At 41.9% G+C, this 23,217-nt stretch overlaps 1 long non-coding RNA gene across 1 annotated transcript in view; it reads right to left on the bottom strand.

Annotated features, from left to right (window-relative positions):
* Positions 1-23,217, bottom strand: part of LOC132536869 (uncharacterized) — a 125,046-nt gene that overhangs the window by 86 nt on the left and 101,743 nt on the right. Inside the window, exon 3 of the long non-coding RNA XR_009548417.1 lies at positions 949-1,100. This is a non-coding gene — a long non-coding RNA (uncharacterized LOC132536869). The remainder of the gene's footprint in view (positions 1-948; positions 1,101-23,217) is intronic.

Here is a 23,217-nt window from a genome sequence, read left to right as displayed (position 1 = left end):
GGAGAAAAAAAAAGTAACTAATAGAGAAACAAGACTGTTTCAGATCATGAAATATGATCCAAACAAAATTAAACAGGACTCTAGATTCTGTTTGGTCTTAAATATCCGTTTACCTGTCAATTATAATTTTTAACCCTGCCAATAACTGATTTATTTTTTTGATCAAATTATATTTTGAGTTTTATTTCCATTGCATAAGATCCTTCTTGGTAGGACAGAGTAGTCAAAAGAAACTATGGAAAAAAATAAAGGAAACTATGGACTTCTTTGTCATTACTGACTGATCATGTCAAAAATGTATTCATTCATGAAAAGAATAGCACGCTAGATTCTCTGATTTCCACAAGGAGTTGAGGAAATTGAATTGGGGAAAGAAATAACGGAAGCATCAATTTTGCCAATTCCCAAGGAGTACAATATTGTAAAAATACTACTAAAGATCTCCTTGGGGGATCTTTCTCTATAGGAATGGAAAAATTCTGAAAAAAATTCAACCTGCAATATAACTTCCATATTTTACTCAACAATGATTTCAATATTTTCCACAAATGACTTGGAAGTTATTATGTAGGAAGTAATTCATTGGGCCTAGCATACCTTCCTATAAATTAGTTTGAATTCAAATTTGTACTCTCTACCTGAGCTCAGCCTTATCCCACAGTGATAGAATTGTTGGTTGCAAGCAAAATCTTTGATGATGTTTTGCAAACTTCCCAGAAGTTGTTCAGGCAAACATTTTGGATCTGGTGCTGTTATTATCTATAGTAATTAAAAAAATTTTTTTTTAATTTGGTGCGGGCTTTGTTGTGGGGCTTAAACAAATCAGAGGTTTATTAAATTGCAGGTTACTTAAGTACAGCAAAATAGGCAAAGGAGAAAAGGTCAGGTAGTCATGAAGGCAGGAGCCACGAGTCTTTAAGATGAGTTACCAATAATGCTCTGCTATACCTGGTGGGCTCTGGGGAGAAGGAGAGTGAGAATCTGGAGCAGGAACCGCAGAAACTAAGACAGCTCAGGAGCCAAGAGTAGTAACAGAGAGTAGTTACCAACACTCAGCTCCACACGTTCGGGTTCCAAGGAAAGAGGCATGGCGATCTGTCCTGGGAGAAAGAGAGCAAGAACAGAGAGTTATTTCCGGTAGGCAGACACTCGCTTAAATAACTTACAACATACTACAATCCCTAGTGGGTTTGCCTAAGCCCTTTTTATGCTCATCAGGCTGACGTCAGCCATATGCTAATTACACTCATGTCCCCACAGCTGTCTATTTTATTTATCTTCAAAGTATGTTTCTTCTTGTTCTAGTGCTAGTGATTGGGCATCAGCAGATGCAGTCATTTTACTTCTGCTCTTGACCCCTTTGATAATGTTAGAAATTAAATAGGCGCCAGCCTCCATTCTAACCTGTAAACAAATTCAAATAAAGTTCTAGTTGACTCTGACAAAACAGAGTTGACTGTGCTTAAGACCCAACCAAATAGTTGTTTCAGCAAATACTTCAACTCCACACCTTGCTGGCGTTTTGGAGAATTCATGTACTCATTGTCTGTGCAGGAAAGAAAAAAAGTTGTGATCTGTCCTTTCAGGAAGAGTTTAGACAGCCCTCCGCCCCTTCAGTAGCTAGGAAATACTCTTTGAAGAAGTTGTTTTGTAATTTCTCTCACAAAAAGATATCATGTAAGTAACTACACACCCACTTTATCGCCTGCATTTACAAAGGAGGCTCAAAGAAACAATGAGTACAAATAATGGAATACAAAAAAAGAGAGTGCAAATGACCATATTTAATTAACTTGTGTTGCTTTTCTTTTGTTCACTAATAAGGTTGGATGCCTAGAAAACTATGGTGCCGGTGGAATACCCCTCAGCTATGAAAAATGGCGAATTCAATTCTTCAGCTCATCTTGGATGAAGCTTGAAGGAATCATGTGAAGTGAGATCAGCCAGAAATAGAAGGATGAAGATGGGATGATCTCACTCGTGGGCACAAGTTGGAGAAATAAGAACAGAGGGAAAAACACAAAGCAGAACTTGGTCAGGACTTGGTGTATTCCATTAAGTAAAGGACTCTGGGGTTGGGGGGCTCGGGAGTGTTCAGGTCCTTGAACAGGATGGTGGAGGAGAATCAAGGTGGGGGGGTTAAAGTGTACTGTGGAAAATTGATATATGTTATGTATGTACAAACCACTGCATTTTACTGCCAACTCTGAACCATTAATCCCCCAATTAAAAATGTGATATATATATATGCTGTGGTATTGGCAGATTTGTCTCAATCGACATTTTTTTTTTGCCTCCAGGGTTATTGCTGGGGTTCAGTGCCTGCACCATGAATCCACTATACCTGGAGGCCATTTTTTCCCCTTTTGTTGCCCTCATTGTTGTAGCCTTGTTGTAGTTATTATTTTTGTTGTTGATGTCGTTCGTTGTTGGATAGGATAGAGAGAAATGGAGAGAGGAGGGGAAGACAGAGAGGGGGAGAGGAAGATAGACACCCGCAGACCTGCTTCACCGCCTGTGAAGCGACTCCCCTGTAGGTAGGGAGCCAGGGGCTCAAACCAGGATCCTTACACCGTCCTTGAGCTTTGCTCCATGTGAGCTTAACCCGCCGCATTACCGCCCGACCTCAGTCTACATCTTACAGAGAATGTGTCCCTACTCATCTGACCTACAGAGATTAGCTGAGCCTGCTTTGTTCTGGGTGTGGCAATATGAACTGGATGTTTGAAGATGAGCCAGAGCATATGATCTCACTGCTCACGGGGTTGGGTGGAAGACTTCAAGTCAGAATATCCATGAAGAAGTAAACACATTCTTTCCCATCCTGATAAATGCTATAAAACAAGAAATGGACTGAAATGTTGGAATTTAGATGGAGGAGACCCACTAGATAAGGTTATCTGAAGGAATGCTTTCCTGCAAAGGAGCCATTTAAACTTAGTAAGTGTCAGCTCAGTGTATACCTTAGAAAGTCAACTAAGAGGATCAGGTGGTGGTGCACCTGGTTGAGCACACACTATAGTGAGCAAGGACCCGGGTTCAAACCCCTAGTCCCCACCTGCAGAGAAGGCTTCACAAATGGTGAAGCAGGGCTGCAAGTGTCTCTCTGTCTCTCTCCCTCTCTATATTCCATTCCCCTCTCCATTTCTGTCTGTCTCTGTCCAATAAATAAATAAAAATACAAAAAAAGGAATATTATTTTTAAAAAGTCAATTAAATTTCCTTTTATTTTTCATAGATTATCTTAGTTTAATAATAAGAAAAATTTAAATTTCTTTAACACTGGCTTGAAATATATCAATGTCTTAGGAGTCTAGTGTTTTCACAACTCTGTATATGTGTGTATGTTTCTCACCACACTCACCTGAATTTTCATGTAACTAATCATGGCTGGTGATACTAACCTGTGACCTCAGAATGAAAAAAAAAGAGGGTAAATTGCTCCTCTACAGCGGGATTCAAGGCCATGTTTTTTTCCCCCCCGCTGTGTGTGTGTGTGCATGTCACCATCATCATTCACTTAGACCGTTTTATGAAATGGATCATAATGTCTTTCCAGCTGGGTTCACTCAAATTTTTTTTTCTTTTTTTTTTTTTTTTTTGATCTTTGATCCACTCCCCTTTGCCTCCCTGATCAGAGGGATTCTAACGGGACAGGAAACCTAGCGCTTTTTAAACACTAAGAGTCAATCTATTGATCAGTATGTTCTATCACAGCCCTTGGACCCATTCTTTTGTGTGGGGGAATTTTCAAGAGTGTTGAAAGCACTGGTGGATGTAATTTTCGGCTTTGAGGTGTTCTCTCTGAAGTCTTTCATTGTGCTCAGCCATCTCTCCGCTTGTCCCTTGATTGGATCTGCATCATGGGCCTGACAAGATGGTGTGCTTGATAGTAATCTATGAACCGTTAGCTGCATTCCTAAGAACTCTTGAGTTGATATAAAGCAGCTATAAAGCAGTTTTTCAATGCTAAGGGTGGGGGTGGCAGTTAGTACTGGAGTTTCAGCCTACAGTTGTGTGGATTTCTAGTAGTACCTTTCTAAGTATTAATACTCAGCTAAAAATCAGAACAAGTAAGAACAAAGCCGCCTGTGGCTTCTCCTTTCTGCCCTCCCCTCCTCAACGCTTTATTAGCACCTTATAGACCTAGCTTGTTAACACAAATGGCATTTTTTTTTTCCAAAGGAATGTCTTCTGGTTTTCTTCCTGCTTCCTCATGCTCTTTACTTATTCATTTAAAATTTTTTAAAATTTATTTTCCCTTTTGTTGCCTTTGTTGTTTTTTATTGTTGTAGTTATTACTGATGTTGTTGTTGTTGGATAGAACAGAGAGAAATGGAGAGAGGAGGGGAAGACAGAGACAGGGAGAGAAAGAGAGACACCTGCAGACCTGCTTCACCGCTTGTGAAGCGACCACCCCTGCAGGTGGAGAGCCAGGGGCTCGATCTGGGATCCTTAGGCCGGTCCTTATGCTTCACACCACATGTGCTTAATATTCATTTTTTTAACAGATGAATTTTTCTTAAAGATTTATTTAGTTTGGGTAGAGACAGAAATTGAGACGGGAAGGGGAGCTAGAAGAGTAGAGAAAGAGAGAGAGAGAGAGACCGAGACCTATAGCACTGTTTCACCATTTGTGAAGCTTTCCCCTTGCAAGTGGGGACTGGGTGGGGGCCTTGAACCTGGGCCCTTGTGCATGGCTCTGTGTGTGCTCAATCTGAATCTCCTCTTTACACATGCAAATTACCTGCACCTTCTTTGTTAAGCATCCACTCTGTGGTAGGCATTCTCTTTTTCTCAGCCCTTTTTCAGAGTGACCCCATGAGGTGGGTGTTTCTGTTACCACCACCCTCAGATATGGGCACAGAGGCATAGGGTCCTGGCCTAGTCCACAAACACAGCAAGTGTGACCACAGTGCAGGAGCCTGACATCTCTGGTCTGCACTTGCTGTGTTTGCTCTGCTTCCTGACTAGGGTGTGAAGGAAAACAGTGAGGCTGTAACACCAGCAGCCCCCATCATTCGGAATCTGTCTGCTTTATGAGAAGGGAACTGGAAGACATCCCTGTGAACAAAGGAATCTGTCTGTAATAACAAGATAGGTCTATACGGGGCTAATATACCTGTCCACAGAGCTTGAGGAAAATACCAATTGATTCTCTTTCTATTTAAATCTATTTAAAGACCTGGCCTTTCTAACCAAGCTGGGTGGTGTGGGTGGGACCCTGGCTTGTGCGATTGTGGTGAAGAGCATCTGTAGACAGGTCAGAAGAGGCTGACCTCGCTCTTTGCTCAAATAAATCCTCTAACCCTCCAGTTATTGACTCCTTAAGTGAATCATTACCGACGATACTGGAAGTCAAGGTGTGATCACCCTGAAACAAGAACAGTACAGAATCCTGTGCACTCAGGTGGTGGCTGGCTTCCTGGCAGTGTAGTTCTGCAATTCTTCCCTTTTTCAAGATCATTGATGGAAGGAGATGTCTATACAGTGTGGAAGCTGTGCCCTTCGGAGTCCGGGCAACATGGCTTGCATTAGCTGTGTCTCTGTGCATAAACGTTTGTCTCAAGATCAGAAGCCGTTTTAACACATGGGGGTTTCCCAAATGCCCCACCCACAAGCTCCCTGAAAAATTAGGTTCTGGGGAGTCAGGCGGTAGTGCAGCGAGTTAAGCCCAGGTGGCACAAAGCACAAGGACTGGCCTAAGGATCCTGGTTCGAGCCCCCAGCTTCACAGGTGGTGAAGCAGGTCTGCAGGTGTCTATCTTTCTCTCCCCCTCTCTGTCTTCCCCTCCCCTCTCCATTTCTCTCTGTCCTATCCAACAACAACGACATCATCAACAACAATGACATCAATAACAACAATTTTAAAAAAAAGAGCAACAAAAGGGAATACATAAATTAAGAAAAATAATTAGGTTCTGCTGTGTCAGTGTGGCTAAGTCAACCCCACGCTGCTTCTCTTGATGGAATTCCCAGGATAAACATGAGGGGTGATGAAAGGTAACCTGAACTGAGCTTCTCCTGAGCTTGAAGGAGGTCGAGCAACCACTCTGCAAATCCTCTCTGATTTGAGAATTCATTGCAGTTACTGCCACTAGCATGATCCATCCATGTGTGAAGTGAGAAGGAAAGGTATGGTTAAAAACAACCAGTCTATAAAGGAATTTGAAGAAGATAAACAGTTGGAGAGCCCATTGGTGAAACCAGGAGAAACATCACAAGGTGATTTGTGTCGGTGACGTTGGTTTTTGAAAACTTCATGAGCAGGGGCCGGGTGGTGGCACACCTGGTTGAGTGCACATATTGCAATTCACAAGGACCCGGGTTCAAGCTCCCAGTCCCCACCTGCAAGGGGAAAGCTTTGCAAGTGGTGAAGCAGTGCTGCAGGTGTCTGTCTCTATCTTTCTCTTCCCTCTCAATTTCTGGCTGTCTCCATCCAATAAATAAATAAATAAAGCTAATTTTTTTAAAAAAGAAAATATCATGAGCAGAAGCTCTCCCACCAGAGAAATATTCATCACTTGAAGAGCCCAGGTTCAGTCTGAATAATGCCAAAGGGACCATCACAGCTACAATGTCTCCACACGGCAAAATAAATGACAGGGAGTATTATCAATAGCTTTACGCCACGAAATGTAACATCAGAAATGGCACAGACAACAGGAAACAGAGATTCTCAGCAACTCCAAGTGTCCCAAAGAAGTTGAATTCAGTTAAAAACATAACAAACAAACAAAAACTTCCCACAAAGATAACTCCAGGTTTGATGGCTTCACTCACAGATTCTAAACAAACATTTAAGGACTAAGTCAAATAAATTCTTTCTTTTTTTTTCTTCCTGTTACTGATTCAACTTTTCTTTTCTTTTATCTTTTTCTTTTTTTTAAATTTCTTTACTGGGGAATTAATGTTTTACATTTGACAATAAATATAATTGTTCGTATATGCATAACCATTTCCCAGTTTTCCATATAACAATACAACCTCCACTAGGTCCTCTGTCATCCTTTTTGGACCTGTATTCTCCCCCTGACCCAACCCAAGAGTATTTTACTTTGGTGCAATACACCAATTCCAGAATAAAACCAATTCTATGTATATATTTCCAGAAAATTGAATAGGACAAACATTTCCCAGTTCATGAGAGGAGATCATCACTAGCCTAGAAGCCAAAATAGATGAAGATACCACAATACAATTATAGAAAAACATTTCTTTTAAAAATATTTTTATTTTTATAAAATGGAAATATTGACAAGACTATAGGATAAGAGAGGGTATATTTCCACACAGTGCCCACCCCCAGAGCTCTGTATCCAATCCCCTCTGCTGACAGCTTCCCTATTCTTTATCCCTCTGGGGGGATGGACGTCCACCTGCATATTAGAAAAACATTTCTCATTATCTCACGGTGGTGGTTGGGGAGGGGGACTCAGATTGTGGATAAGAGGCATGAAGGTTCCACTTTGAAAGCCAAGAAGTAATAGAAGCCTCCCAAACGCCCACAGGGCTTATTGGAAGGTCAAAGGGCAGCCTCCCCCTGCCAAAGGTGACTAAGAGGATCACTGGGGAGGAGGTTGGGGGGGGGGGAGAAAATCAACAGTCTTGTTGGATGTGTGAGTTGGAGGGTGATGCAAGCCCTTATGTCTCAGAAAAAGATTTTTTTACTCTGGTGCATTTGGCTAAAATAACCTCTTTTCATCAGACTTTTTTTTTTTTTTTTAATTTTCCCTTTTGCTGCCCCTTTATTTTATTGTTGCTGTAGTTATTATTTTTGTTGTTATTGATGTCGTTGTTGTTGGATAGGACAGAGAGAAATGTAGAGAGGAGGGGAAGACAGAGAGGGGGAGAGAAAGTTAGACACCTGCAGACCTGCTTCACCGCCTGGGAAGCGACTCCCTGAAGCCTGAAGGTAGGGAGCTGGGGCTTGAACCGGGATCCTTACGTCGGTTCTTGTGCTTTACGCCACGTGCTTTTAACTTGCTGCGCTTCAGCCCGACTCCCTCATTAGGCTTCTATGCCTGAGGTTCCTGGTTTGAACCCTAAACCAAATGTACCACAATAATATTCTGGCTTCTCCCCTTCTCTCTGCCTTATTAGAATCTCTCTGAAGGAGGAGGAGGAGAAGGAGAGGGACAGATGGAGGTAGTAAAGGTGTCATGAGTGGCTTGGAGGGGAAGAGAGGATTGGATCAGGAAGAAAATGGACTCAATTATGTATAAATGTGGACAGGTAGTTGTGGAGATGATGGTTGGCCCATGTCTACCACCTTAGGGGAACTGTGGTGGCTTGCAGGGGGGAGACTGAAGATTCAGAACCCTGGTGGTGGGAATGGAGTGGATTTATGCCCCTGTTGACATGCCATTTTGTAACTCAATATTAAGTCACTAATACAATTTAAATAAAGAAACTAAGGTATGGGGGCTTGGAATTGCACAGGTGTGATATGAACAAAATGAAGATTTTTTTATGAAAAAAACTCTCTCCCCCCTTTTCTCTGCCTTATCAGAAACTTTCTTTATCCTTTTCTCTGCCTTATTAGAATCTCTCTCTCTCTCTCTCCTTCTCTCTGTCTTATTAGAATCTTTTTCTCCCCTTCTCTCTGCCTTACTAGGAACTCTCTCCCTCCCTCTCTCTCATATGTAATACATAAAATAAGTACTTACAAAACAGTTTCTTTTCATAGTTGTTCCTTTATGAAATATTAAAAAGAGGTGATAGATGAGTAATAAAAACACTGGCCTATGTACAGCCAATCTGTAATAGATAGTGTTGTCACATGCTTATCTATTGTCATGCAATGAAAACCCTAAGTACAACTTAGTTCTCAGCTTCAGAGTGAAGAAGTTTGATAAATTGGAAGATAGTATTTCAGTCTTCACATGCTCATTAAAGCTGTCTTTGTGTCCCAACGTCTGGCCAGTCTTGAGAATGTCCCCTGGGCACTTGAGAAGAAAGTTCAGTTCTTGATTTGGGGGTAGGATACCCTGTATATCAGTTAATTTTATTTCTTTTACAGCTCCATTTCAGGTCACAGTTTCACTGTGTAACTGAGCAAGTGGGAGTTCCTGGTTGGCTACTTTTCCTCCATGCAGACTCTTTCCAATGTGTTTGTTTGTTCTGTTTGGCACCTGGCATCTAGTCTTGCCCTGGACAAGACTGGATCAGATTCCTAGCTAGCCAGAAGAGGGAGACAGGGAGGATTACATGTGTGAGGGTTTTACATGCATATTAAAGAAGATTTCTGAGCAGGGCTGCAATCCTCTCTCTCTCTCTCTCTCTCTCTCTCTCTCTCTCTCTCACTTCCACCAGGGTTATTGCTGAGAGAAATTGAGCATAAATGGGGAGATAGGGATGGAGAGAGAAATATAGGCACCGGCAGACCTGCTTTACCATTCATGAAACTTCCCCTCTGCAGTTAGGGAGTGGGAGGCTCAAACCTGGCTCTTTGTGCATGGTGATAAATACGTTTAACTGAGTGTGTTACCGCCTGGCCCCTCTCTCTTTTCCTTTCTATATCCCCCTTCCTTTTCAACTTCTCTCTGTCTCTATCCAAAAAAAAAAATGAGTAAGTAAAATAAAAATGAATTTCAAAAAGTAATTTGAAAACATAAAGGCATATGTAGGGGGGAAGCCTTCCTAGCTCTCTGGAATCAGTAGCTGAAGAGAGAGGTAAGCAGAGAGGGAGGGAGGTCTTTGAATCCAGTAGTGAATTTCTGAAAGAGAAAAGCTGCAGATTTCCTTAGATGTTGCAAGCCAAGAGTCATCATCATCATCCAGAGTCCCAGGAGATAACTAAAAGATCGATTAAAAGAGAAAAAAAAATTCCACACAGTAGGAATAGACACCTGATATTTAAGTTCTATGTGCATTGAGAGGACTCAACCTAGTGATTTTTCCAGATAGCCTCTTGGCTAAGTGCTACAATCTCAATTTTTTGGATGAGAATCTGTTCCAATGTGTTACACATTTAAGAAAAAAATTTTTTAAAGCTTGCAATTATCTCATAGACGGTAGAATAGTCTCTGTGAGAGTTACAAAAAGTCTCTCTTTTGTGGTCATTAGGAATCTGAATCAGGAAAGAACTGGAGAATTAAGTACTTGTCCTGACAGATTGGAGAACGAATAATCCTAGTAAATGCAGGCAGATATAACAGAGGCTCCCCCTTTTCTGAGTCTTATGTCAAACATTTCATCACATGTAAACTTGCAAGTGCCTTTCTGGTTAAACTCCTGCAGGAACCAATTAGATGGACTTTTAGGATATTTTACAAGAAGAGTAATTAGGAAGACAGGACTTTAAACTTTGCCTAATTTGCCCTGCATCCGGAAGGCGTAACGAAAACTTCTTTATATAAGAGAATGGGGGAAATTGAAAACAGGGCCCACGCAATATTGATGTTGCCAAACGCCAGTAGAAATCTCTCTGGCATTTTCTTTTGCCTAATGAATTGTGTCAGGAATTCTGAAGCAATTAGGCACCTAACAGGGCAGAAAGGGGAACAAAAGACACCTTTCCCAGTGTTCTAAGCACTTGCAGGCTGGGCTGCTTATGACTCCAACGTTTTCAAAGGGTCCGCTGCTCCAGGTATTTCTCAGGAATAACAACACCTCCTACTTGCTTGTCATTGTAACACGAAGCATGTCAGAATGCAGGAACAGCAGGAGTCCTGCCAAGGTCACCGCCAACACACGGGAGTCCAGAGGTGGCTTGTCTCTGTTCCCTGTGGCAGTGACCTTTCTTCTCCTCCCTGCTTGTTCTGAGTCTCTTCTCTCTGTTTTTCTCATTTGGCTGTGCAGTTCATGTCTTTTGAGTCTGTGACCTTCGCTGGCAGCAATGGGGAATTTTTCATCTTGTTTTGGCTTAGAGTTCCCCCCCACACACACACACTCACTTATCACTATATCTTTAGTAACCATCTAGCTTTCTCTTCTCAGGGAGAGGCTATGAGAAGAGACAGGCAAAAGGTCTCCTCAAGGAAAATGGCAGCATTGCGAAACACAGGGAGGACAGTGAAGGCAGTGGGCAAAACTCACTTTCAGATATTATTAGTGATTGGGATTCGGGTGGTAGCACAGCGGGTTAAGGATCCCAGTTCAAGACCCGGCTCCCCACTTGCAGGGGAGTCGCTTCACAGACGGTGAAGCAGGTCTGCAGGTCTTTCTCTCTCCCTCTCTGTCTTCCCCTCCTCTCTCCATTTCTCTCTGTCCTATCCAACAACAATGACATCAATAACAACAATAATAACTACAACAATAAACCAACAAGGACAACAAAAAGGAATAAATAAATAAACAGAAAAAATAATTAGTGATTTAGTAAATTATGAGATCACAGGGGTCTAATTCCACATTGTGCCCACCACCAGAGTTCTGTGTCCCCATTCCCTCCAGTGGAAACTGCAGTGGTTCTCCCAAGGTCACAGATGTGAGTTGACTATTATTTCTATAACTATATCTATTTATATATATTTGTCCTTTTTTTCCCTGTGGTCTTGCCTTCACTTCCTTTCTAAGTCACACCTACACCTATTACTACTTCCAAATGTCCTTCTTTTTTCGCCTCTTCTCTGGGTTCTGAGGGAATTGGGGTTCAGGGCCTTCAGATCATCTTCCTCTAACATTCCACCCCTCTGAGAGTATGGATCAAAATTATTTAATTTTATTTATTCATTTATTTATTTAGAGAAAGGGAGAGAGAGAGACAGGGAGAGGGAGAGAGGGAGAAGAGAGAGAGACAGGGAGAGGGAGAGAGGGAGGGAGGGAGGGAGAGAGAGAGTGGAGAGAGAGAGAGAGAGAGAGAACAAAGCACTGATTAGCTATGGCTGATGGTAGTGCTGGGGGTTGAACCCAAGACCTTGGAGTCTCAGGCATGAAAATCTTTTGCGGAGCCAGTATGCTGTCTAAATAGCCCTGTACTAAAATTCTTTAAAGAAGGTGGAAGGGTCTGGCTTCTGTAATTGCTTCTCTGCTAGACATGGACAGGATGGATCCCTACTCCCAGCCTGTTTCTGTCTTTCCCTAGTGGGGCAGGTCTCTGGGGAGGGGAGGCTCCAGGACACATTGGGGGTCAGCTGCCCAGGGAGGTCAGGATGGAAACATTGTAGCATCAGCAACTTAGTGGCTGAAGGGTGGGAAGATATAAAATGGGACAAAAAGGTTAATGAACAGAAACCAATAAGTAGAAACTTTCAAGGACTGTGAGTTCCCTTATGAAAACAGTCTCTTTATCTTCAGGGCTCATGCCTCAAGTTTCCAGACCCCCCAGCATCCCATGTGCCAAAGTGGTGCTCTGTCTTGCCTATCTCCTTCACGCCATCTCTCACATGGAATGAATAGAATGTCTTATTATTATTTTTATTATTTGAAGCTTTTATTTATTAATGAGAAAGATAGAAGGAGAGAGAGAATTAACTAGACATCACTATGGTACATGTGCTGCCTGGGATTGAACTCAAGACCTCGTGCTTGAGAGTCTAATGTTTTATCCACTGTGCCACCTTCTGGAGCACAATAGAAGAAGTCTTGAAAAGCAGCCTCATTCCATCGGTGTTCCCGCCAGCCCAGACCTGCAGCTAAGTGCCCATTTCATTGACAGTAGATCAGCATGCAACCAGGCCATCTGTTACAGACTGATTGCTTGGGCCTCAACAGTTTTCACTCACGAATCCGTTTTTTTTAAACACATCTCATGAAGGAACACATAGGAAAAGAGGCTGCTTTTCATGATTTATTATAAGGGCTGGGGAGCTAGCATAACGATTTGGCAAAAAGACTTTCAGGTCTGAGATACCGAACGTCCCAAGTTCAATCCCCAGCATCACCATAAGCCAGAGTGAGCAGGGCTCTGGCAAAAAAAAAAAAAAAAAAAAAAAAAATTCTATTACATATGTGCTACTGGGTGTGCCACCACATGGTCCCTAAAGTAGTGACTTTTTCTTATTAGGTTTTCAAGACATATTTATTTATTTTATCTTATATAACAAAAAAAAATGAGAGGGGAGAGGGAGGGAGATAGGAAGAAAGGAAGGAAGGAAGGGAGGAAGGAAGAATGAATGCAAGCAAGCAAGCAGGGCCAGGTGGTGGCGCATCTGGTTAAGCACACACACTACAGTACTCAGAGACCCAGGTTCAAGCCCCTAGTCCCCACCTGCAGGGCAAAAGCTTCACAAGTGGTAAAAGCAGAGCTGCAGGTGTCTCTGTCTCTTTCCCCCTCTGCCTCCCCCCCTTCTCAATTTCTCTGTCTCTATCCAATAATAAAAATGTAAAAATTTAAACGAGAAAAATTTAAAAATAGAATGAAAGGAAGGAAGGAAGAAAGGACCTGCAATATTGCTTCACTACTCAGGAGGCAGCCTCACCCCCACCCCCACCCGTAGGTGGGAGCTGGAGGCTTGGATCCGGGTCCTTGTACATGGTAATGTGTGCTCTCAATCCAGTGCCCAGTCACAGAAGTACTCTTTTTTTTTCTTTTAAAACAAAGTCCTTGCTTAGGGTTAATATCTACATGATTAATATTTCGCACTAACTTGCCTTTAGATGATTATGTTTTTGTAAAGTAGGTTCCAAGTGACAGGATATTACTGACATTAAGCTCTCCTTTGGACTATGATCCATTTGCATTTAATGTAAGCGTCAATTTGGCTGGGTTAAAATGGGCCATCTTGCTGTTTTTCTTTTCTTTTATCCCATCTGTTTTGTTTTTTTACTACTATGATTTTCTTCTTACAATTTATTTGAGGTTTTTAACTCCAGCACTTATTTGCTATTTACTGGTCGCACTTGTTTTAACATTCTTATCATTTAAAAAAAAAATGACCCAACTCTTGAATTTGGGAGAACAACTATGGTGGGGATTGAATCATAAAACTTTGGTCGAAGGTAGTGATGGGGAACTAACCCCCTGTAACCTTGTAAACTGAATTAAATGACTAATACAGGTGAGAAAAATGCTGTCATTTCCTTATTATATTCAACCTACAAAATAGATGATTTTTATAACAGAATACTTCTACTAGGTCTCCCATTTTAGATGTTCTTATTGTCACATATTTTGTTACTTTACTGGGTAATCTGTCTCCTGGCCCTGGAATAGTATCGTGCTCACCAAGAAATAGATATAACAACTACAGTGCTAAAACAGTGAAACCAAATGCCCTGTATCTATATTAAACATTCTTTCTTGAACCAGAAGAGTGTGTTGTCCTATGACTATGCTGTCTAGAACATGGAGAAAAAGAAGGGAAACAGTACTAGCATTGTTAAGTCATGTGTACACTTAGCAGAAGAGTCAAATGAGTATTCTTTTCATATCAAGAGATATCAACAAATGGAGGAGAAAGATGGAGAAGTTGCACTGAGATGCAGTCACTGGCCTGTGTGCTACATATACTAACTTGTTGCATAGTTGTAATTCCTGATTTTACTTTTAAAAAATTTAACTAATGTATTGTTTATTGGCTATAAATAGAGAGAAACTGAAATCAAGAGGGAAGAGGGAGACAAGGAGGGAGAAAGAGACACCTGCAGCACTGCTTCCCTACTCATGAAGCTTCTTCCCTCCCCTGAAGGTGGGGAGCAGAGGCTTGAGGACTCAAGAAAGCATCCTTGCACATTGGAACATGTACGCTCAACCAAGTGTGCCAACACCTGGCCCCTAGAATGCCTGATTTTAAAAGGAAAGTCTTGTCCGTGAATTGTGTTCAGAGAACTTGATAGCTGCATACAAAAGAATGAAATCAGGCCACTATCTTATACCATATACAAAAATTAAGAATGAAATAAAGTATTTGACTGTAAAAACTGAACCATAATACAGAAAGAAAAAAAGTTATGAGGTAATAAACTTTTGTTGGCCTCCAGGGTTATTGCTGGGGCTTGGTGCCTGCACTATGAATCCACTGCTCCTGGAGGCCACTTTTGCTTTCCATTTTCTTGGATAGGACAGAGAGAAATTGAGAGCGGAGGGAGAGACACAGAGGGAGTGAGATACCCGCAGACCTGCTTCACCACTTGTGAAGCTTCCTCCCTGCAGGTGGGGAGCTGGGGGCTGCAATCCGGAACCTTGCGCCAGGCTGTGCACTTAGTACACTATGTGTGCTTGACCTGGTGCACCTCCAGCCTGTTGTATGCTTTACATTGGGTTCTAGTTCTCCCCCGCCAAGAGAATTAGATCAGGCCTGCTAATTTCGCGGGCCCGCTTGGCCCCGCCCCAAGGAACCCCGCCAGAGTTCCAGAGTGACAAAGTTGAAGAGTACCAGAGTTAGAGAGAGAGTTCGGAGGGTTCCTGAGTTCGAGAGTTAGAGAGAGAGTTGGAGAGGGTTCCTGAGTTCGAGAGTAAGAGAGAGTGCTTGCGCCGCCGCAAAGAGGCAGCAGAGTTCTGTTTGGTGATTAGTTTGTCTTAGTTTATGAATCGTTGTTCCTGAATAAAGAAATACAGCTTCCCTGCCCAGCCGTTGTCTCCGCGTCTCTGTTACCCGCCAGTGAAGCTAACCCGCCCAGCTAGAGCCAACGAATTTTAACAACACCAGCCCACCCCCACCAGGTAATAAACTCGTCAAAGTTAACCCCCAAGATATCTTTACAGATCCTAATTCAACAGGAGGGACCACAACAGCAAAACAAGCAAGAAAACAAATAATAAACAGATAAGACTATCTCACACTCAAGTGTCTGTGGCTAGTGAAAGGAGGCCATTGTCAAGAGAAAAGGGGACAGGTATCCAAGACAAGTGGTGGTGAGGGGGTGTCAAAAAAAAAAAAAAAGATGTGGGCCAGCAAAATAGATCCTTGGACACTGTGCTGCTTTGTCAGGTGTGTGACCCAGGTCTAAGCCTGTCTGCTCAAGCCAGTGTGTGTCTTTTCATGTATATGTTTTTTTGTTTCATCAGGGCCCTTCTTCTGAGCTCTGGTTTATGGTGGTGTGGAGGATTGAACCTGAGACATTCATTGCTTCAGGCATGAAAGTCTTTTTGCATAATTATTATGCTATCTCCTCAGCCCTCTCCCCCCACCTCACCCCCGCCCCACATTGACGGAAACTTGGGTGCTGCGGTCTATTCCGTTCCACCTGCCTGCCTGCTCTGTAGATCTCTGTCTAGAGCTACCCAGAGTCCTTTACTTTGGTACAATCCGACCAGACCCAGTCCAAGTTCTGTTTTGTGTTTATTGTTCAACTTTACCTACCTCCCCCTTTTTTTTGTATTTGGGTTTGTTTCATTGAAGGAGTCTTTAAAATTTAGATGTGAAAGAGTTCTGTCAGTATTTTCCTCAAAGTATTTGATAGTTTCCACGCACCCCGTGAGAAGCCATTTAAATAAAGCAAACATCAACTGAAAGGGCTACAGTAATATGTTAACAACAACACAGTCATAGTAGGGGATTTCAACACCCCTCGGATGTGAGACCAGAAACTATAATGTGCTATTTCTAACAACATGGCCAGACCTAGAGGGTGTTATATAAAGTGGAATAAGTTAGGCAGAGTAAGAAAACTGTCATATGATTTCACTCATGTGGAAGATTGTGAAACAAAACAAACAACAACAACAACAACAACAAAAACAGTTCTTTGATTGCCTAACTGTGGTTTCTACATGGGAAAGAGAGAAAGAGACAGAGCAGTAAATTGGGTATAGGAATCCATGTATGGTGGTACATAAACATGAGATTTGGGGTGACAAAGTATGTTATATACTGATTTTTTAATTGTGTTGTGATACCTTCAAAACTTACATGCTGTTTTTTTTTAAACTTTTTAAAAAATTTTTTAATTTATTTTATTTATTTATTCCCTTTTGTTGCCCTTGTTGTTTTATTGTTGTAGTTATTATTGTTGTTGTCGTTGTTGGATAGGACAGAGAGAAATGGAGAGAGGAGGGGAAGACAGAGAGGAGGAGAGAAAGATAAACACCTGCAGACCTGCTTCACCGCCTGTGAAGTGACTCCCCTGCAGGTGGGGAGCCGGGGGCTCCAACCGGGATCCTTATGCCGGTCCTTGCGCTTTGTGCCATGTGCGCTTAACCCGCTGTGCTACAGCCCGACTCCCAGCTTACATGCTGTTTTAAACCAATATTACTTCAATAAAAAAAAATCAAAGAGACTATTTTAAATAACCCTATATTGCGGGTACTAGTTCTGTTCTCATTTCATTGTTCAGCAAACTGAGTCGTAGAAACATTCTACCGCTCGCTCAGAGTTGATAATGGGAATGGCTGTTAGCACTCACAGGAATTCTTTTCCTTCCTTCACCCAGAGAAATAGTACCCTGAAGATATTTTCTTTTTTTAATAAATAATTTTCTGTCTATACTTTATTTATTAGAGACAGAAACTGAGGGGAAGAGGAGACAGACATGGAGAGAGACACAGAGAGACACCTGCAGCCCTGCTTCACCACTTGTGAAGCCTTCCCCCTGTAGGTGGGGATCAGGGACTTGAACCTGGGTCCTTGTGCCCTGTAATGTGTGCGCTCAGCCAGGTGCACCACCGCCTGGCACCCTCCTCCTCCCCCCCCCCCCCCCCGTAAATATTTTCTGTACTAAGAAATGTTTCAGCTTCAGTCTCAAGCAGTTTTCAAGCTGGACCATAATGAAATGGTAGAATATTGGGGCAAACATAATGTCTCCTTTGGAATATTGACAGTGGCCTTCTTTGTGAGCCAGATGTGGTTATGGTCTGGAGAAGATTGCACAACATCTGTCAGACAAAGGCTTTATTTGAGAGAATGGAACTGGAGCATGGATATAGACTAATAACCAGATATCCGGCTTCCCAAAGAATTAGACTTCATTGCACAGGAAAAAACAAGCAGCTGGGTTTTGCGTTGTGCAATGTGCTTATACTGTACTCCAAAACAACCACAAAGACCACAGCATTAGATTGTGACAGTTTTTGAAATTTAACTGTCTTTACCAATAAACATCTTTTTTTTTGGTAACAACCAATATAGATTTTCTTTTAAAGAGGGGTTAGTACCAAACAAGTGTGAACATCAATATATGTAGAGTGTAAACTTAACAGGATACATACAATCCAGCCAAGGAATGGATGTTTCTGAGATTCATTCTACAAACTGAGCAGTGTTGTAGCAAGGAGGGAAAAGGGGTTATTTAAAAAGTGAGAACGTCCTAATAGGTGTGGTCAAGATCTGAGTCTGTGTGGTCATTTGGGGTTTCTGTTTTTGCTGTCTCCTGTATTTGCCCATTTCCCCATTTAGTGTGGCTTTTGTCATGCCAGCAGGAGGCGCTGCGGCTAAGGTGTTTTTTTTTAATCGATTTATTTTTTTTTAATTGGGGAATGTTTTACATTCAACAGTAAGTACAATAGTTTGTACACGCATAACATTCCCCAGTTTCCCATATAACAATACAACCCCCACTAGGTCCTCTGAATCCTTCTTGGACCTGTATTCTCCCCACCCACCCACCCCAGAGTCCTTTACTTTGGTGCGATACGCCAATTCCATTTCAGGTTCTACTTGTGTTTTCTTTTCTGATCTTGTTTTTCAACTTCGGCCTGAGAGTGAGATTATCCCATATTCATCCTTCTGTTTCTGACTTATTTCATTCAACATGATTTTTTCTAGGTCCATCCAAGATCGGCTGAAAACGGTGAAGTCACCATTTTTACAGCTGAGTCGTATTCCATTGTGTATATAGACCACAACTTGCTCAGCCACTCACCTGTTGTTGGACACCTGGGTTGCTTCCAGGTTTTGGCTATTACACATTGTGCCGCCAAGAACTTTTTTTTCTTTTTTTTGCTTATCTTGATGGGGGAGGGGAGATTTTTTCCTGAGTCACCAGGCTGGTTCTCTGACCTTGATGTCAATGTAGGGTCTCCCTGCTGCTGTTCTAGCCTCTGAGGGAGCAACAGCTTTGGAAACTCAAGAAGTCACAGTTGTGAATTGGTGAGGTTTTTTTTTTTGTTTGTTTTAACTGTCTTTTTGTTGCTAAAACTTAGAGCCAGCAGTGATGTGTCTCAGCCACTGATTTAATTTGGTGCCTGTTATCTCTGAGCCCCAGTTTTTAGTCCTGAGAATCACTCACTCACCCCCTTTCAGTCGACAGGCCACATGGGTCTGATGTCACCCATAGCAACATTTCTTTTTTTTCCCTTTTATTTGTAAATAGAAAGTATCCACAAGACCATAGAATAAGAGGGGTGAAATTCCACACATTTCCCACCACCAGAGTTCCATACCCCACTCCCTCCATCAGAAGCTCTCATATTTTTTCTATCTCTGGGAACATGGACCCTCCCCTCCCCTCTCCCCTCCCCTCCTCTCCTCCCCTCTCCCCTCCCCTCCTCCCCTTCCCTCTCTCCTCCCCTCCTCCCTTTCCCTCTCTCCTCCCCTCCTCCCTTTCTCTCTCCCATCCCCTCCCCTTTCCCCCTCCTCCCCCTCCCTCCTCCCCCTCCCCCCCTCCCCCTCCCCCTCTCTCCTCCCCCTCCTCCCCCCTACCCTTCCTCCCCTCCCCCTCCCCTCCCCTTCATTATGGGTCATTATGGGGCGCAGAAGGTGGGAGTTCTGGCTTCTGTAATTGCTTCTCCGATGGACATGGGCATTGACAGGTTGATCCATACCCCCAGCCTGTCTCTATCTTTCATTACTGGGGCAGGGCTCTGGAGAGGTGGGGTTCCAGGGTACACTGATGAAGTTGTTTTGTCTGGGCGAGTCAGGTTAACATCACGGTAGCATCTGCAACTTGATATTTGGAACATGTATTTCTTTGCTTCCTCCTTTCTTGTGGGACTCGGTTCAGTCGTTCTTGTAAGGTGGGGTTGATTGTGGCAAATTCCTTTAGTTCTTGAATATTTGAGAAAACCTTTTTTTCTCCTTCATATTTGAAGGATATTTTTAAAATTTTATTTATTTATTTATTTTCCCTTGTTGTTTTTATTGTTGTTGTTGATGTCACTGTTGGATAGGACAGAGAGAAATGGAGAGAGGAGGGGAAGACAGAGGGGGAGAGAAAGATAGACACTTACAGACCGGCTTCACCGCCTGTGAAGCAACTCCCCTGTAGGTGGGGAGCCGGGGGCTCAAACCGGGATCCTTCTGCTGGTCCCTGCCGCTTAACCCACTGTGCTACCCTCGACTCCCAGCATTTTTTTTTAAAAGAACTATTAGCATTTCACCAAGAAAGATACTGGAAACACAAATCTGAATCCCCACCCAAGACCACAGACTGTGGCTAATCCATTCTGCAGTTAAGATGATCTGCTTTTCTCTAACGTAAGTTTTCTCTGTCTTATTTTTTTGTTTGTTTTAAACAATCAGGGAGCCGAAGGAAAAAAAGTATTGGGAGTGGTGTAGCTCAGCGGGTTAAGCACACATGGTGCAAAACACAAGGACCAGCATAAGGATGCATGCGGGTTTGAGCCCCCCGCTCCTTTACTTGCAGGGGGGGTCTCTTCACAAGTGGTGAAGTAATTCTTTTTTAAATTTCTTTATTGGGGAATTAATGTTTTACATTCAACAGTAAATACAATAGTTTGTCCATGCATAACACTTCCCAGTTTTCCATATAACAATACAACCCCCACTAAGTCCTCTCTCATCCTTCTAGGTGTCTGTCTTTCTCTCCTCCTCTCTGTCTTCCCCTCCTCTCTCGACTTCTCTCTGTCCTATCCAACAACAATGCCAGCGATAATAATAATAATAATAACAACAACAACAACGATAAATAAGGGCAACAAAAGGGGGAAAAATGGCCTCCAGGAGCAGTGGATTCGTAGTGCAGGCACTGATCCCCAGCAATAACCCTGGAGGAAAAAAAACCAACCAAATAAACAAACATGTTAGTCAAGCACATTGATTCTGGGAAAAGAATATCATGGTTCAAGTCCCTATTCTTCCAACTTATTATAAAGAAATCACTTAACTTGTATGTGCCTCAGTTTTCTCATTTCTAGATGGAATTATGGTTATACTTATCTCCTACATTTGTTATTAAATTGAACAGATTATTTTATATTAAAGTACTAGAAAAATTTATAGTAAATAGAAAAGGTAGTCAGTGTCAGCTATTAAAATGTAAGGCTTGCAGGGGCCAGGCGGCGGTGCACCTCGTTAAGTGTATACATTACATGTGCAAAGACATGGGTTCAAGGCCCTGGTCCCCCCACCTGCAGAGTGTAAGCTCATGACTAGTGAAGCAGGGCTCTCTATTTCCCTCTTTATCTCTCCCTTCCCTTCGCAATTCTTCTCTGTCTCTATCCAGTAATAAAATAAAGATTAAATAATAATAATGAGGATGATGATGATGATATCTTCCTAAAAAAAAAAAATTTAATGCTGCCAGAGGAACCCATGTTTGAAGAAGACAATTCTGGAAAATGGTCCAGAAGATAAGGGATTTTCTGCATTTCCACTTAATTTCTTTTTTTAAAATATTTACTTATTCCCTTTTGTTGCTCCATTGTTGTAGTTATTGATGTCATTGTTGGATAGGACAGACAGAAATGGAGAGGAGATGGAAAGACAGACACCTGCAGACCTGCTTCACCGCCTGTGAAGCGACTCCCCTGCAGGTGGGGAGCCGGGGGCTCCAACTGGGGTCATTACGCCGGTCCCTGCGCTTTGCGCCACCTGCGATTCACCCGCTGTGCTACCGCCAGACTCACTCCATTTAATTTCTAATCACCCAGGTGACTATTATATTTTGAACAAAGACATTTTAGAATAGGCATTCCCAGTTAGAATAGAAGTTAGAATAGAAGTTGCAACAGGGATAAGAAGCAAGGAAGTGGAGAGATATGGACAGGAAGGGAAGAGCTTTTTGGAGATGCATCCCCCCCCAAGGGGTAAACAAGCCTAATATATATTGCCTGAAGTGTGCAGGGGTTACGTTCTCTTTGCATTATGTAGTCATAGTATCTTGAAGCTAGAAAAATCTGTACAGGTTGCTTGTCTGTCTTTAAAATAATGAAAGCAATATTGCCTCTGAACTATCTGAAGCTGTACCCAAAGAACATCATTTCATTTATTTATTTATTTTGAAAGCTCCAGAAATTATTCTGTCACGGGACATTTGGAAAAGCAAGACCTTGAGGATTTGGCAGTTGACTTTTCAGCAGTACCTCTTAGCCATTTTGTTTTTCAAAAAAACTGAAGATTTCCTGCTTTGGAGCATAATTCCACCCCCAAAGTATAAATATCTTATGCTTCTTCAACATCAATGTTTCTTTCTCATTTCTTTACAGGAAGAACAATTGGTTTAAGAGCCTTGCCAATAAAAAATAATTCAGTTGTTATGTTTTGCCTTAGTTTTTATAGTCAATCTTCAGTTCCAGTTTTTTCAAGCCTTTCATATATTTGCCAAATTACCTTGGACTGGTCCCCGCCCCCACCCCATCAATACAACCACAGTTTATGGTATTTTTTTTTATTATAGCAGTGGTTTTTGACAACCATGGGTCATGGAGTTCTGAGACATCCTGAATTAATTATTAATGCCTGAGTTTGATTTTAGTCATCTTTGCATGTGAATGGAGACTAATTCTTCTGTCTTTGGTACAGATGTTTTCTTTGGCTGTTAAAGTGGACTGTTGCTTTGCTATTGCATTATTATAGTTTTATATTTGTTTAAAAGACAAGTCACTCACAAGTGGGTAAAACAAGAATGTGAGCTGATAGGCATGAAAGAAAACAAAGGTCTCATTCATTTTATAGCTAAGAGTACCTGCTGGAACATTAAGGGAGGTCAAGTCAATGAAGAGTCCAACCAACACAAGAGCCTTCCACTCAGGGATGAGGTGCCTCAGAAGATGATTTATATCTTTCTGCTTTGTAATTGTTATGAATTATTTAACACCATTTTCAGGGAAAATTTCTAGCTATTTTCAAATGGGCACATACTTACTGAGTTTGAATGAAGTCATGGAGGAAGGGGAATATGCCTGAGTCATTGTAATCTTTTCAAGTAGTGTATCATCAGTATTAAAATATTCAGAGATAGATCAGGACCCAGAGAGAGAAGAGAAAAAAAAATCACACACACACACACACACACACACACACACACACACACACACATATACCAAAAAAAAAAAAAAAAAAACCCAAAAACAAGGGAATGGCACTGAGGAGTAGCAGGTGTGACTTAAAAAGGAAGAGAACTTAGGACCATAGAAAAAATGAGCAAATATATATATATATGTAGATAGATAGATATAGATATAGATACAGATATATAGATAAATAGTTCTAGAAAT

This window comes from Erinaceus europaeus, chromosome 2 (assembly GCF_950295315.1).
Source record: "Erinaceus europaeus chromosome 2, mEriEur2.1, whole genome shotgun sequence".
In the NCBI taxonomy this organism is placed as follows: domain Eukaryota; kingdom Metazoa; phylum Chordata; class Mammalia; order Eulipotyphla; family Erinaceidae; genus Erinaceus; species Erinaceus europaeus.
Note: the sequence above shows the minus strand (reverse complement) of the source record. Positions and strands in the feature narration are given on the sequence as shown.